The 16,285-nt window shown below is 40.2% G+C and overlaps 1 protein-coding gene across 2 annotated transcripts in view; it reads left to right on the top strand.

Annotated features, from left to right (window-relative positions):
- The window catches only part of cdh8 (cadherin 8), a 166,931-nt gene that overhangs the window by 98,155 nt on the left and 52,491 nt on the right, over positions 1–16,285 (top strand). The gene's annotated exons all lie outside the window — the stretch shown is intronic.

Here is a 16,285-nt window from a genome sequence, read left to right as displayed (position 1 = left end):
ATGCGATGGAAACAGGGCAGCAAAAACAGTTACCACACAAATTCCCTTCCATTACCAAACATTCCCATGCTCTTACTGGTCGATAAAGTGTGGCCAATGCGATCCAAAAAACGTCACACTTACCCCATACTATACAATCAAACTCTGCCTTATCAAATCGTTGCACAACAGCAATCTTTTTAGGGCCCCCAGAGGTTTGCGTGGCACCGTGCATGTCCAAAGTCTAGAAATGCCTTCTGCCTCTAGACAAAGTGAAACGATTTCTATTTAAAGCCCGACACATGCAAAAGCTGCTAAGTGTTGTTAATCAATAATGCAGTCTCAACTCACACACAAAAAAAAACCCGCAATCATTTTGAAGTTGGCAGACAGCAGCAGTTTGCAACAATAAGAGCGAAACTCATCCATATTTTACCTTTGAGTATCGATGAACTTTGTCAACTTGGTGTGAGTTGGCTGACAGAACCCTGGGCACTTTTTGTTTCCATTATTTATTCACGGAATACCCGCATGCTTGTGTGCATTATGCAAAAGGAACATGGATATTGTTCTCTTGACGATTATTTACTCTACACTTCCCAAAGGCTGGTTGAGTTTCAGACATTGCTGACTGATCCAGGATGGATTGCTAATTATGTATTAGCCCATAATTTGATCTCAAGTCAGCTGTAAACCTGTATCAGCAGTTGGCTCAAAGGGCTTTGCAAAATAAAGGATACTCATGGAGAAAAAATATACAGGAAAGTCTCCTGACATACTACATAGTTAGGGATTAAAGGTAAAACTATATCTTACTGGTGGTACACAAGCGTCTTCAGTGGGAAAGGCAACATTTATTTATTTAAGGTGGGACAGTGCATATTAATTAACATGAGTCCTTAAAGTCCACATGTAAATATGCCAGAATTAGCCACAACATATGGCTAATATTCATCTGTAGTGCAGGTTGATGTTTAGAGATTGGAAAGCACAAACAAGCACAATCATTGAAATGAAATGGTCGGTAGAAACAAACAGAACATTAACACAAAAATAACAGTATGCAGTAAGCATTATCAGAAACAAAGCGACACAGACAAATAAGGCAGTACAAAACGGCAAACACTCTTGTGACTGATCTAGTCAAGGTTCTCAGTGTTGTAATGTTCCTGATGTTAGTTGGAACAGTATTCCCGGTGTGAGCTGCCCTCACTAAAAAGCTCAACTGACCAAAAGGTGTTTTTTCTGAAAGGAACAGCACAGTGGATAAACTGCTGTAGAGGGGCGGAGCCAGACCATGCCGTGTTCTATAAACAAGTATGTAATGAAATGTAATCATATTCTCCCGTCGGAAAACAATATATCTTGAGAGAATGTAACAGTGGAGATAGGAGTTGCGCTTTCGATTCCAAAACCTTGAGTGACTGCTTATAAACTCTTTCAATTTAAAACCACTTTTTTGTCTCGGCTTGGTACGTATTTAATAATTGACTTTTTATGTGATTTATCCAGGGTAAAAAGGCATGCTAGGTCAGAAACCATTCACTTTGTGTTACAAGCACTGGAATTTATATGAATGCCTCTGTATATGTATTTTTTATGGTGATTATCGAGGCCATTATCAACACAGGTGCTAAATAGCGGGTGCAAGCTGAAAAATTAAATATAGTATTTTGTTGGCATGTTCATTTACCGTGTGATGTTAAAAAAGACAGTGATGCAAAACGACTCTGCTGCTGATCCGCTTTTTTGCACGTGCTACTCACTTTGGACAAGGGCAAACGCTAGTAAATGACTCCAGTTTAATTTTTGAAAATGTAAAACCCCCAAGGCCCAATGATACTATTCAAATATAACCCTATCATGTCAGTATATTGTTGACCAAAAGCTTATCTTAGAGCTTCTATGAGCTTGCAATGGGCTGAGGATGGTCTGTTTTCAGTATTGATATTTTAAGAAACCGTCTCGCATTGAATTTCATTGGCCTTGTACACAATTTGGGCCAAAAATGTCTCAACCTGTTTCACAAGGCTCCACCGGGTTCTAGTCTTGACCTGGTTTAGTCAAGCTTCAGTCAAACTTCAGCCCGCGCTACTTGAAAGTAATTTGCCTTCACAAGCCTGATGAAAATAACCTGATTTATTTCTTAATTTATTTTTTATTCATTTTTGTCTTATAAAGAAAAATGGAATGGATAAAGTTCTACGGACTTTCATTTACTCCATAAAAGAGAAAGAAGAAATCTAGAAGATAAGAGACTGGCAAGAGAGCCCGAAGTCACTGAGAGTCTAGCTTCCACCATTACGGCACACCTATACGGGCGTTGCATTAGTTTTATCTTTTTGTTTTCCATTTTCCTCACGCAAGCATGATTCACATTAAACGCTCTCGCCCCTGTGGCAGAGTTCACAAATTAGCCAACGTTTTGTTCATTTAGCCGTGATAAAGTTGTTCATTAGACAATACACTTTCCCTTATACCCAGCTACCACCAAACGCCTTGGGAGCAATTACACATGTGAAGTGCCCAATTTCCCGCCGTCCTCCAACTCGCAATGTCCCGCGCTCCATCTGCATGTTAGCCGCTGTATACCCATGAACTAATTAAAGTAAATCAATGACACAAGCCTCTGAAATGGCAGCATACATCTAGCGCCGTACAAAAGACCTTCTTAATTATTTTGTTGCCGCTGTCGTTGTCAAAGAGGGCGCCTTTATATAAGGTTGACACACATTTGCGCGGGTACAAATAGCGTGCCTAGCCTAAAACGCTCTCTTAATGGTGCTACGGTGGAGACAATGTTACTGTGACGGTCCCTCAAAAGTGCAGCGTCCCCTATCCATCACCGACTCTGGGGAACAATTTCTTGGATGCTGACAACCATATCCTATCTTAAGTTTCCTCCTGTCCTTGTACAGGCTCATCCAGTACTTGGTAGTGTTTTTTTTCCCAACCTTCATTTACAACAGCGGTAAACAAATAGTTGTCATTCCCAAGGTTTAATAAACAAAGGCTCGGCACAGCTTATTTCCTAGTCTTGGTGACGGAATTATGCAGTGGGCCTGGAAGTACTGTCATTAGGCGAGCCACCTCGCCTGTGAGAATGTGTTGTGTAAGTGGGTGGTTGGCGCAGATTGGCAGCCACTTTTTTTGGTTTTACCAGAAGAAGTAATTTCTTTGTAAGTCACTCCATGTACTATAATGGCAGTATGGCAACTTATTGTAATCACGATGTGTAAGGCAATATTCTTATCCGAGGTGCCGCAATAGTAAATCGCAAAATCATTGAATTCTTCCATCACACTGAGATTTTACTATATAGATTTTTTTGATTTTTTTATTGAGGGATGCTCATTAAGTATTGATAAGATTTTAGCAAGCATTAGGGTTAAGGTTAGGATTATCATTTAGGGCCTTTTGCCATGGTAGTTGATAATAGTATTGATATCTTAAAGGGGCTAGATGCAAGTTAGCCATGTTATACTCACTACTGCCACCTCAGGTCATATGTGTAACTGCAGCTTCTATATTAAGCTCGTGCATGATGGCACTTCGGACCCGAATTAACAACTTTTTGAGTGACAGTGCAGGATTTTAGAGGCAGTTGTGGTGAATAGGTCTGGTCTTAGGGCATTGTTGGAACATGTAGGGGGAGGAAAATACTTAATTTTAACATTTTTAAACTCTGTATAGTCCCTTTAACTACCATATTATTAATCACCACCGGCTTTTGTTTTTCCCAGTCGGTGCCCAGTCAGAACAAACTGAACAAAAAAGATGGGGTCAGAACTGCTTTCACAAATCCGTGCTAAGGAGTAAGGCGCTCTCAGCCTGTTTTAATGTACACTCGCACACACATGTGATTTACTTGTTATATTTATTGAATCATTTTGTAATCAGGGCAAATTCACCTGGGTGCCCAAAGATTTGGGCACCCAGCATAACAGTTTTGAAAATTGCATTTTTTTTTTCTCCTTCTGTGCAGCCCTAACCACAACACAGCTCTGAAAACCTATGCTTCAAATCAAAAGAAGAAAGTGGGCACGGCACATTATGAAACTTCGATGCATGCATAATGTCCTGTTCATTCAATGCACACTAAACCATCATCAGCATTCTAGCGGCAGGACACTGCATCACTAATGGATGAGTAGAATCCAAACATCAGTACATTAGGCTTTGGGCAGGGTCTAAAACACTAAGCATAGAATAAACACATACATCCTGATCTTCACACTCTCCGCTGGGTATTCCTCATTCATTTAGCCCTTTCCTGTGCCGCTTCCTGCTGCTGCTGAAACGCACACTTTTGCACGGGTGTACATTAGTTGTGTGCATGAAGACTGATAGCCTAAACGCGACCACGCTTTTTTTTTTTTTTTACCCTACCTTGCAATTATTCATAGCGCTCCCCTGTAATCTGAGATGCTTATAGGCAACCTTATAGTGGTAGTAAAGAGGACGCACATTTTTAGTACTAGCTATATATCAAATGCGAGGAAGTAGAGACGAATGAAGAGGTGGGTGGTTGGTGTATAGGCAGAGCTGGCAAAGGCAGAGTTTGCATATACGGCTTGATCATGTGCTTGCTTATTTGTTTTAGGGTTTGTCTAATGCCCATCTGTTGAGTTGCTATAAAAATCCATCTGTGGGTAAAGAATTGGGAACGGGCAACTTCTATTATATCTATATGGACTGGGCCCGACTCCAAGTGTGTCATCCTCTCCTTGGAGAGAAGGGACGGGAAGAATGCCATGATATAGTTGGTGTGCTGATTTGTTACAACTATCTTCCATGGATTTGACTGGTCTTAGTTGATGCATTTTGATGAGGTTCTTAATCAAATGTCAACAATAACACATGCTCGAAACAAGTGAACACAGCTTGTCATTACTGGAATCCCTATAGACATATGTGTATTTGACAGTCCTAGTTAGTGTTATCAGTGTTTGTTTTGAAGATCTAGTTAGTGTTATTAGTTAGTTAATTAGATCTGGGTCTACTTTGAGCATGGATTCCGTGTATTGCAAATGTTTCCAAATTAAGGTCAACCATTATGTATAAGTAAAAAGATGTTTTTTGTACTTTTTGGCTTGCCCATTGCTTATGAACCAGTGTGAGATGAGACCAGCGTTGTGTCTTCTTCTCAACTAGAAAATGGATTCCTCTTGATGTTATGCCATAAACACATAGCATATAGCTTTGCGGTTTCGCGGACAAACACCCGATGCCTTTTTGTTCTATATGTTGTTCACTTAGTCGGACCAAAATAGGAAATGACCTAACTTGTGGGTTATCTTGGAAGGCTTGTGGTGAACTGGCATGAAAGTATGCCCTGATATAGCAATGGCGCTTTCCCGAAAACCCTACATCCATCTGCTGCTATAGAAAACGAAGTATCGCTACTGTAGTGCAACCAACTGGCTGTGCTCCAAGTGTGTCATCTACTCCTCTGAGAGAACGGGCACATGAAAGGCCACCGTGACACGCTTGTTCCCCAACCTCGGCACAACAGTTCCCATGTTACCAGAGGCTTTCTTGTATTTTCCTCGTGTTCACTGTAATCGCCTCTTAATTCCTGTATTATTCCCCCGTATACTCCCCGCATGCATTTCAATCAAAATAGGTGTTACTGTCCAAAAATAAAGCTGGCGGCGCCGGCCTGGAGAGATGGGCTGTCAGTCAGTCTGCTGGTCTGATCATGAGCTATTATCCTCTCAGCCCACAGACGGCACAGGGCTACACCGGTGTCTACGCGATGGAGATCAATACATAATCACTTTGCTGTCACCGCAGAGGCACTATCAGGGGACAGTTCAGCCCTGCAGACCAGCCATTTTTCGAGAGAAACCCTTTGGCACAACATCTTTCTGACCTAGAAAAGAAGCCTGGGTGGGGCTAGGAGTCTCGACCACGCGTCGCGCGGGTATGGCATGCATTCATTACCTTTTCATTTGCAGTTTATTGGATTCGTGTAAGTGGCTTCCGGTTAATAGTCACCTACTTACTAATGTTGCACAGTCGATTAAGCCTGGCCTGAGACTGCAATCAGGACTAAAACGCAAGCTCAATCTTAGAGGGAGACTATGATGTATACACTAATAAGTCCTACACGAAAAATCCCAGGTTCTACTATATGTTTCTGCGTCACTGGGGCAAATAAACTGCCGTGAAGCTCAAAACAGAAACAAATGTGGCTGGACAGGTGTAGCTGGACACCGGCGAAGCTATTTTCGCAAAGGGTTGTCAAAATAAACCATTTGGAAGAGGACCTCATGATGTTTTTTGCGAGGACTAGTCAACGCAAAGCGGCAATATCTCCGTGGAAACGAGCTGGTGATATTCCGCTCCCGACAAAGCTTTGCGTCGGGTTTACGGCGTGACGAGGCCACTTCCAGTGAAAGCATGGTTTTGAAGTGCTTTTGTGTGGAGAGAAAACACCTTATGAAATAAACACTCTATCTGTTGTGAACAATGCTACACCCTCTGGCTTTAAAATGGATTATTGATACATAATGTATTTTGCATTGAATTCCCACACTTTACCATGGATCTCCAGCCCTCTCGAGGTAGACCAATAAACACTCTTTACAGTTCTTCTTGCGCTTGATGACTCACATTCAGAGGCATTTTTTTTGTTGCTTTTAGCATGCTGAACACAGTCTGTAAACATTTGGATCACTAAAGTAAAGTACACACAAAACTCAAGCAACTTTCTATAAAACATCACCCTAGCTACTAATTCTCCGGGATGAACTCCACCTAAGTCGAACGTCTTCGAAGCTAAGTAGCTCTCCGACGTTTTTGATGTGTAAAAATAGCTCACTGGGTATAATAGGTTGGAGATCCCTGCACGATATAATTTGCATACAGTATGCTTTGGATTCTACCCACTGTTCCACAATATTTCCTTAACATTTCTCAAAACATCATGTTCACCATAAAATTATAGACCCCTCATGCTCAGTCGCTTTCTTTCTAGCCTCACATTATTATGTGCATGCTTTCAATGTGAATCCCAGAGCTTTGTTAGAATCCAATCCTATGTTTTTTATTCATTTCCATTTGTATTCAGGAGCTCAGTCATTTCCAATAGCTCTTTGGCGAAACCATAATGCAGCAGTAATACAACCACTGTTTCAGCGCCCCATTCGCACTCCCTCATTTTGCGTGGATACCGGGCTCTCCGCTTGTCCTCGTTCCCTGCCTTTGGCCTCCTGCAGTGTAAAGCCAGTCAGACATAAAGTCTATTGTTTTAGCTGGGTAGGACACACAGCAGGGCACTGTTGGCCCCGTACACCTCAGCTCAGCACACAGCTCTCACCACGACTCCCTGATATCCCGTCTCCATGGCCCAGTGCCTACATACATATGAATGCTGCCAGTCTTCTAGCCTTCGCGCTAGTGTGCCGACCCTAGCTAAACAGAGCTGAGATGCTCACTCAGTGCCGTGCCTGGTGTACTGAAGGATATAGAAAAGTCCTTCCAAAAGTTTAAACTCTGTGAGATGTTCTTAGAGCGATTACAAGTTTGAAGAATCTACTTTCTTTTGATGCTGTCTGCAGGGATGCATTGTGGCCATGTTGGACGGGGAGAAGAAAACAGTCCCCTGAAGGAACTAGGTTGCTTGTGTAAAAGCTTTAGTCAACATTCTGGGAAAGAAAAAAAAAAGGTGAAAACAGCTGTATTGTGGAACTACTCCAATTATTGCCAGAAATAGTAAGAGTTAGTGTACTAATGTGTTTTGTGCCCTGTAATAGACAGTGGGTGGTTGGGAGAGTATCAGTCTTGCTTATTCAGTGAAAATGATCTAATTACTCATCTCTTGTGGCCCCACAATTGTATTAAAAAAGTCGACAAAAGCAAATTGTTGAAAGTGATATTGGTTAGTTCATCCACAGGCATTACACAAACTTTGTTTCAAATGAAAACAAATTTCCCATATACAAGGGTGGTCTCACTGGTCATTCATTTAAATGACTGGATTTCAATATTTGATCATTAATATACTACTATCAGTTGGATAGATAGATACTCTGGCCCACATTCCAGCATAGTAGGTGGCGATAATACATCCTAGTGTGAAGTGCCGTCCACCATTAAGCAACACAATTAAGACGACGATGAGGTTGAAGACTTTCCTTTTTGTCCATAGTTTCATTAGATTTTTTTTACCTGTTGTCTCATTGATTATTATCTGCAACATATTATTTTTTTAACGGGCCAATATTTTGCCTGCTCAATTGCTTGATAGACTTTGGACCCAGTAAAGTTTCCAGTATTAGCAACCACCAATAACTGTTTTTAGCATTGAGACTACTTCATGATATGCTGCACACGTCACTCTGCAATCTCTTTTTAGAAATTTCTGTTATCCCAATATATTACTACTATAATAGCTTTTTGATCACTCAGAACTGACTTATTTTGCTTGGGTTGGTACAGCACATTTGCACTCTTCCCTCTCATCCTCCCCCTTCAAGTTTAGTCTGTCCTCTGAGTCCTTAACTATTCTGCACAGTCCTCAAAAAAAGTACTTTGTCTCTCCCAAAAAAAACAATGCAGCTATATTGAATTTGTCTTCCTTTGATCCCTTCATCAGACTAGATCAAATATTCCATTTTGTCCACTGTTTGCTCAATAATATTTTTCATTTGCCGTGTATGATTTGGCCGTTCCCGCCATGGACCGCTTCGAACCCATCCGACTGCGAAGAAGACAGTGAGTTTGCATACACAGCCACTGACTCGCAATGCGTTTAATTTGCAACTTCATTTCCGTCCCTGCCGCGCTGGATAAGTGTGTGCCTTCCCGACCTTCCGCTATTTGATTACGTGCACAATACTTTTAAGGGAAATAAGCAGGCCATGCATATGAAACTGGATAATGTAGTGCGGATTTAAGCCGCAGTGTCCTTCCAGAGCCATTGTGCTTCGCATTGGGCCGCGTCCCCCAATTCATCCCCCTCTCCGCCTCAACAAAGATCCCCATTGATTTCCTATCAGCGAGCCAGTGTACAGAGCAAATAGGAAGTGTGAGGCCTATTATTTGTGTCTGTTGATAGAAAGAAAAGCTAGAGCTGCATGTATTCATTCTCACTTTAACCCTTTTTGGATTTTACACTAAATGTGGAACTTTTAGCTTTTAATTGTCATGTTTTTAAGGTTGCGTATACAATTATTTTAACTATGTTATAACATCCCCTCGTCAAAAAAAAAACACAAAATGAGTTTAAAGCAAGTTAAAGCAGTAACTTGTTTACCGTAATAAATCCTTTTCGTAGTCCCTGTGGAGGTAATACAAGTGTTGATGGGATGATTGGGGGAATCATTCCTCTCTCCTGGTATCTCTGGCCAGAAAACCACAATTATAACTTTGCCTGCACTTGGTCGGAGGCGCAATAGTACAATAATAGAATCACGAAGAAGAAGCTAACAGGCTAGCGGGCTAACTGTGGGCTAGCACCACTTAAACATTATTTACAGCCAAGTTTGGGTGAAAAAAAATATCTCCATTGTGCAATTGGATGTACAACATCCCTCTCTCCCTTTTGTCTTTTTCGTCAACGTAGTATTTACTCTCATGGACAATTAATGAGTAAAAAATGCAACATGCTATGATACCTGCAGTGGCGCTAATGGCCTCTAGGGGCATTAGTTACTTAGTTCTGCTTTAATAACAATGCTGAGTTGCCCAAAGGCAGATTCATAAACTGGAATTATGGCAACTTTAAAATGTAAATCAATCTTTAAACAAAATAATATTATATCTATCGAATATAATATTAACATAATCCAGCCTGATTTTCAGTGCATATAAAACACCAGTGAAGAACATAAAGACAGGAGTGAAGCAGTTCCATAAATCTAAAAACAATAGCCGTTAGCTCTTTGCAAGGCATGCTTTGTAGTGAAGGCAATTTTAGCACTATAAAGAGCAAGAGATGGTGTATATAATTTATTAACACAAAGGAGCACTTTATTTGTTGCAATAAAATTAGGAATGCTACAACAAATGTGTAGACAGGCTATTACAGGGACACGTTACATGGTCAAAAAGGTCAGTTTAGCATGACGTGGGCCTGTAAATGCCCTTCGAAGGATCAGCCATAAAGTCTGATCTAAACGTCATAAACATTATGCACTAATGGATGTCTCTGGATATGATTTGTGTTGAAATGATTGGCGCGGTATTAAATTGTGCAGACGTGGGGAAGTGATTAATGCTTGCTGTGTGGGAAAACAGCTATTAAATGAATGCTGTATTTTTGCACATACTCAAGCATGTCGCTGGTGGACCACTGCAGGGAGCAAAGGAGGATATTCAGTAAATTAATCTGCATATTCTAGTGGCATGTGGATCTCACACAATGATATCTTCTTTGGCAGTCAAAAGCTGGGCCTAAAAATCTGTGACATACAGTACGTAAAGCACACATCTGTATTTAATATGTATTTGATTTCCAAACGTTGAAGCAGCGGTATACAATTACATAAGGAAAAACATTATTTACACTACTTAACAGAAGCAAAATAAGCATATGTGGATAGTCAATAAAATAAATGCAGAAAAACACTAGTTGTTCCATATAACTTGCCTCATATTGTGTTACCAAAAAACACTTCATGAGAAATGAAAATGGGGCAGCATCATTTCCCGTCAAACAGCTTTCTGTCATCAATATAATGCATAGCTCATACAAGCGGAAATCACCTCCAGCTCCATTCTATATTGTCATCCTTCTCAGCAGACCATTGTGATTTCCTCCTAACACGTCCTTTGTTTTCAGTCCTTCCCATATGCTGGATGTTTATAGGTGTTGCTATTATTGTAATTGCCAATGCTACCGGCTTCAAATAAAAGCCAAGTACAATATCCCTTTCACAAAGGCGCATGTGTATCTATTCTTTTGCCCAGAGCTGCTGCTATTCCCCCACTTTCTTGGAAACTCTGGTGCATCACTGAAGCAGAGGATGAGCTAATCTGCATTGACTCGAAACACAACCAAGAAGTGTTTTTCTTAATCAATCCTTTATCATTATTATTATTGATTGACTGCGGAATTCTTCCGCAGTCAATTATTGGTTTTCATGTTCTTTATTATTATTCCTCTTCCATCTTTTTCCCGATTTTCTAGAGCTTTCAGCACCTTCATGCTTTGTGCAATTTATGCAAGTTATGCATCAAAACGTTCCGCATGTTGAGGAGAAGGGTGCTATTACTTTTGGGACTTCTGCAACTTATGGTTTTTCCGCAATCGGCCAAAATGTCGGAGATTTTTCCCATTGACTAATAATGGGGCTGCCGCAAATCCATGCTTTTCTGCACTTTTTTCTGCATTTTCTGCAATTTCTGCAGTTTGTGCATGTTCAGCTTCTGCAACTTGTGGGTTTTGAGAAAAAATTGGCCTTCTGCAGTTTTCCAGTTTTTTTATACAAGAGTTTGACATTTTTGCATTGGTGTGTATGGGGGAATCCAGCCAATCGGGAGACTCCGCCTTTCAGCCATTTGTGCAGCTTCTGCCAATCAAGCACTGAGGCCATTTCAACAGTTTGACCAGTTTATGGAATATAAAAAGTTTATGCAATATTAATAATTTATGCAAAGTAACCACTTTATGGGATTTAACCAGTTTATGCATTTTAAACCGTTTATGCAACTTAAGAGTTTATGCCATTTAGGATTTATGAATTTTAAAGAGTTTATGCAATTTACACAATTTATGCAAATTAACCCATTCATGCATTTTACCACTTTATGCAGTTTATACAGTTTATGCAACATGACATTTTATGCATTTTACCAGTTTATGCAAATTTGATTATGCAATTTGAAGAGTTTATGCAATTTCTGCATTCGCTTCCCGCATTTCCGCAGTCAATCGCAATGGCGCAGCCATTGATCTAGTTATTATTATTATTATTATTATTATTATTATTATTATTATTATTATTATTATTATTATTATTATTATTATTATTATTATTATTATTATTATTATTATTATTGTGGGGCATTGCGGACACTGCTACCCCTGTGGCAGGTTAAGACAAAGTCAGCTATTTCATGCTCCAAAGCTTCCCCTCCCCGTAATCACTACCTGATTTTTTGAACAAATATGTTTGTGAATACCTTTTAGAGCTCAAACGGTACTTTATCATAATTATATGAGTTTGTAGATACCAGCCCTCTTCTCTGTGTGAGTAATTTAACTTTAAAGAAGATACGGAGTGCTGTATCTGGGGGAAAGGGAGGTGCAATTTCCTTAGCTGTCTTTCATTTCATTCATTTGACAATTGGCAAACACCTCGGTGGCACACGGGGTATAATTTGCTACGCTGCATGAGTGCTGATTTGTTTTACTGCACAGGGATATGACAGGAAATTAGTAATGTCATTTCTATATTCTTCATAAACCTGTTTGTGTATGTGTTTATTTTATATAAATATATATATATATATATATATCTTCATATACAGTGTTTACACAGGGACTACTACACAAATAAACAAAAGCTTTTATTCAGTGAAAGAAAAAATCATGAAATGATGCAGCGCTACTCTTCCTCTGCAGGGAATTCAAAGCACTTTACATGAAGGAATCATAAACCCACTCACACATTTATACGGTGTATGCAGACACTGGAGGCGAGGTGGATGAGGTGTTCTGCCCATGGGCACGCTACCAACAGAGATACTGCCCATTGGGACGATCGCTCTATTGAATTACAAATATACACAGATAACACAGAGAGAAATGTTCAAAGTGCATTGTCGTTTTCCCAATTTATTTGATTAATTTATGTGTAGAGGCTACCAAAAATTAAAATCTTCAAGGGTGTTATTCCATGTTATTTTTGTCCCACGTTAAACATTATCTTAAAACAAGTTGAAAACCCTTTGAGTCTTGGCATTGTTGGGCACAGGAAGATCATCTCGGATTAAACCGTGGCCCGGGGGATGTTTGCATGTTCCCCCTGTTTCTGCATAGGCTTTACATCAAAAGCATCTACAATAGGATCCACTCAGGAGCCAGGACTAAGGCTGGGTTATGGGTACCTTTTCTTTTTTTTTCCCTCTCAACCAGTACTTTAAAGGAATAGGCCACAATTTTTCCATACTGAGATATGTTCTTACCTGAGTTGATGCATACCTTTCGGGTCTTTACGCATGCACTCAGTCACGCTAAAACACCAAACATGTTGCTAGCATTTGGCCTCTCCTCCTCTCCTCGTGGATCCAAACGCGCATGTCAAAGTGCTCCTAACATATTATTACACCTTACAATATAGTACCCCTTTTATCCACTTAGAAAATCAACATGTTTAATTTTGTGTGACTGTACTAGGATCGTGCAACTACTCACGTAAATGTATTTAAATAGGGGAAACGTGGAAGAACTTCACCTCCGTTTGGGTCCATGAGGAGAGGCTAAATGCTAACAACATGTTCGGTGTTTTTGCGTGACTGAGCGCACGCGTACAGACTAGACAGGTACGCATCAACTCGTCTAAGCTCAGGTAAGAACATACCTTCTCAGTATGGAAAACTGTGGCCTGTTCCTTTAAGGAAACTTGGTTTACAATACCAATATTTCAACAATACCTTTTGGATACCTATGCTAAGATATATGTCATCTAGAACCATAAAACAGAACAATAATGTCAATTTATTCCATGAAATACTATTTATTTTTAAGTTGTATCATTTTTTGAGCTGAAACAACCAGATATCTTTTTTTGGTGCTGTCCATGGACCCAACAGGCATCAAATGTTTTCATTCTTATTTTTTTGCAGTACCTGCTTTTGATACCATTCCCCCCCGATACCTAGTAGTATCTAAACAGTTTTTTTCCGATACCATTGCGGTACATTGTTTAACGGTACCCAGCTGTAGCCAGGTCTATAATTCGTGATTCGATTTCTATGATTTAAAGCAGATACCTAATAACTACTTTACATCATGTGTTGATTTCACAACACATGATATTCTCCAGCCCTGCACTTCCAGCTAATGGCCATCGAAACATAGTGGTTTGGTTAATTTAATGTTTAACAGTAGTGGGTAACATGAGAAGCAGTTATCGGACGCATTCAGCTGCTGTCATCCTGTTAACATTACGGCTTCCCTTTTGTTGCTTTTATTATGCCTCCTCAGCGCGTAGAAATACAGAAGTGAAGAGAGCGTATTGATCTTCCGTGATCTACAGTAGGAAGCGCAAATAGCACTCAAATAGAGCAGAAGGCGGTGTGAAATTTACAAGGTAACATCCCGGCGCAGGTCATCGTAAGACTATGAATTACTGGAACACCTCTGCCTCCCCCAGGACCGCTTGAAAGTCTCTCGCTGCGAAATAATTGGGTTGCAAACTGCGAAAGTGCTACTCCACTTTGGAACTTACATCGTGGCCTTTCGCTGTGTTTTGCTGTGGCCGGGCGCGGATGTAGCCATGACTATTAATCACGCATCGACATGTTGTGTGTGCAGATGACAGCGTAACAAGAGGGTTAGATTACTGAAACAAATTGTTACAAACATGGCCACGAACCACATGCTGCCGCAGCCAAGGCGGGCGGGTGTCACAGTATGCTACGAAATACAGTCACAAAGGGATCCATGTCTGAAATACTGTTGTAATAATGAGTTATGATCAGGCCTACGACATGCGAAATGAGGAAATACAGATATTTGCCTGGAATATTGTGATAATGCAATGTTTTTCTCACAAATACAAAACAGGACTTAAAAACAGGGAGGCATACTTAAATAAGGAAATCATGACAACTTTTGCACTTTTGGTTGTGTATGAATAATGTGTAAATCTAAGTCAGACCTCAGAGATTTTGCAGTATTTTTGTGTGATGTGGATGTTGCATCATCTACAAGTGTGGTTTTGAAGGCCTGCTCACAGTTGGTTTGAGATGGAGGCTGAAGAGGTTGATGGTTCAAATGGGAGAAAGAGTCCACTTTTGTGGATGAAGGAGGTATAAAAGCCCTGGAGACATGTTACAGCCTCCCTGCAGCATGTGTTACTCTTACAGTAAGCACGAGGCAAGAGGCTGGTCGCTTATCATTGATGATGTTATTTTGAGCAACACACGTCAACTGTGTGACTGATGGCGGTGAGTGGCCTATACTAAGAAAGACAACTCACTCATTTGTTGGAGTTGTCCTTCGTGACAATAGTGGAGAAATCAATCACTTGTATTTGTCAAGTGAGAAACACCTATTAACCTTGTGGCTAATGTAATCAAATGTAATCAAAAAGACTACAACACAAGGAAACAATGCACAATATGACATCGTATGCCAAAGACTGCAATATGTAAGGGATAATGCATGACAAAGTGTCCATTATCAGAAATAACTGTACGACGCGGAGGCGTGAAGCGTTCTGTTCATTGAATGAAAACTGAAACTGTTCATTGGGGCCTGTTTACTTATATTTTTAAGTCTTGGGCACGAGTTATTTCACTGTTATTTCACTTTTTAATCAGTTTTACCTGAAGCTCGTTCCAGCTCAGTTGTTTATCGTTACTAAAGAAACAGTTGCAGTTGAGTGATTTAACTTTTATTTAAAGGGGCTAGATGCAAGTTTGACATTTTATTCTCACTACTGCCATCTCAGGTCATACTGCGCCTTCTATATTACGCTCATGCATGACGGCAATTCGGACCCGAATTAACACGTTTTTGAGTGACAGTTCATGATTTTAGAGGCAGTTGTGGTGAACAGGTTTGGGCTCATTGTGCACATTAGGAGATGGCTGGAATATGTAGGGGGAGGAAAATACATTACTTTAACATTTTTAAACTCTGTATAGTCCCTTTAACTGTTGCTGGACTAGGTGTATATTATCACTTTTTAACCCTTCAGCCAATCAGAATCGAGTATTCACCCAGACCAACAGTATAATAGACAGTGTTATGCCTAAAATAATGGGTGATTAGTTACTCTGATGAGCCTTCAAGCCCAGTATTTCACTGACCAGTCTTCCACAACTTTACACTTCTCTAAAGTAATTTAAAAGTCATAGGTTCAAAAATTGTTCTGATTTTTCCGTATAGATTGGCACAAGCTGATTATGAACTCATATAGTAAAGAAACGCTTAAATGCAGGTTGATTTGATGAGGCACTTGGTAAAAGAAACAGCCTAAAAGAACAATTCCCCCCGGGGCCTCATTTTGTTGCAGATGATTCCACTTTACAGCCATGTATTCAATATTCTCCAGCACGCAGAGTCACGAAGCCCTGATAAACATATTTACAGTAGGTACATATTTTAATAAACTGTCGAGGAGGA

The sequence above is a fragment of the Gobius niger genome (genome assembly GCF_951799975.1).
Source record: "Gobius niger genome assembly, chromosome: 4".
Taxonomy (NCBI): Eukaryota; Metazoa; Chordata; class Actinopteri; order Gobiiformes; family Gobiidae; genus Gobius; species Gobius niger.
The sequence above is the reverse complement of the archived record's forward strand: the minus strand, read 5'-3'. Positions and strand labels throughout refer to the sequence as shown.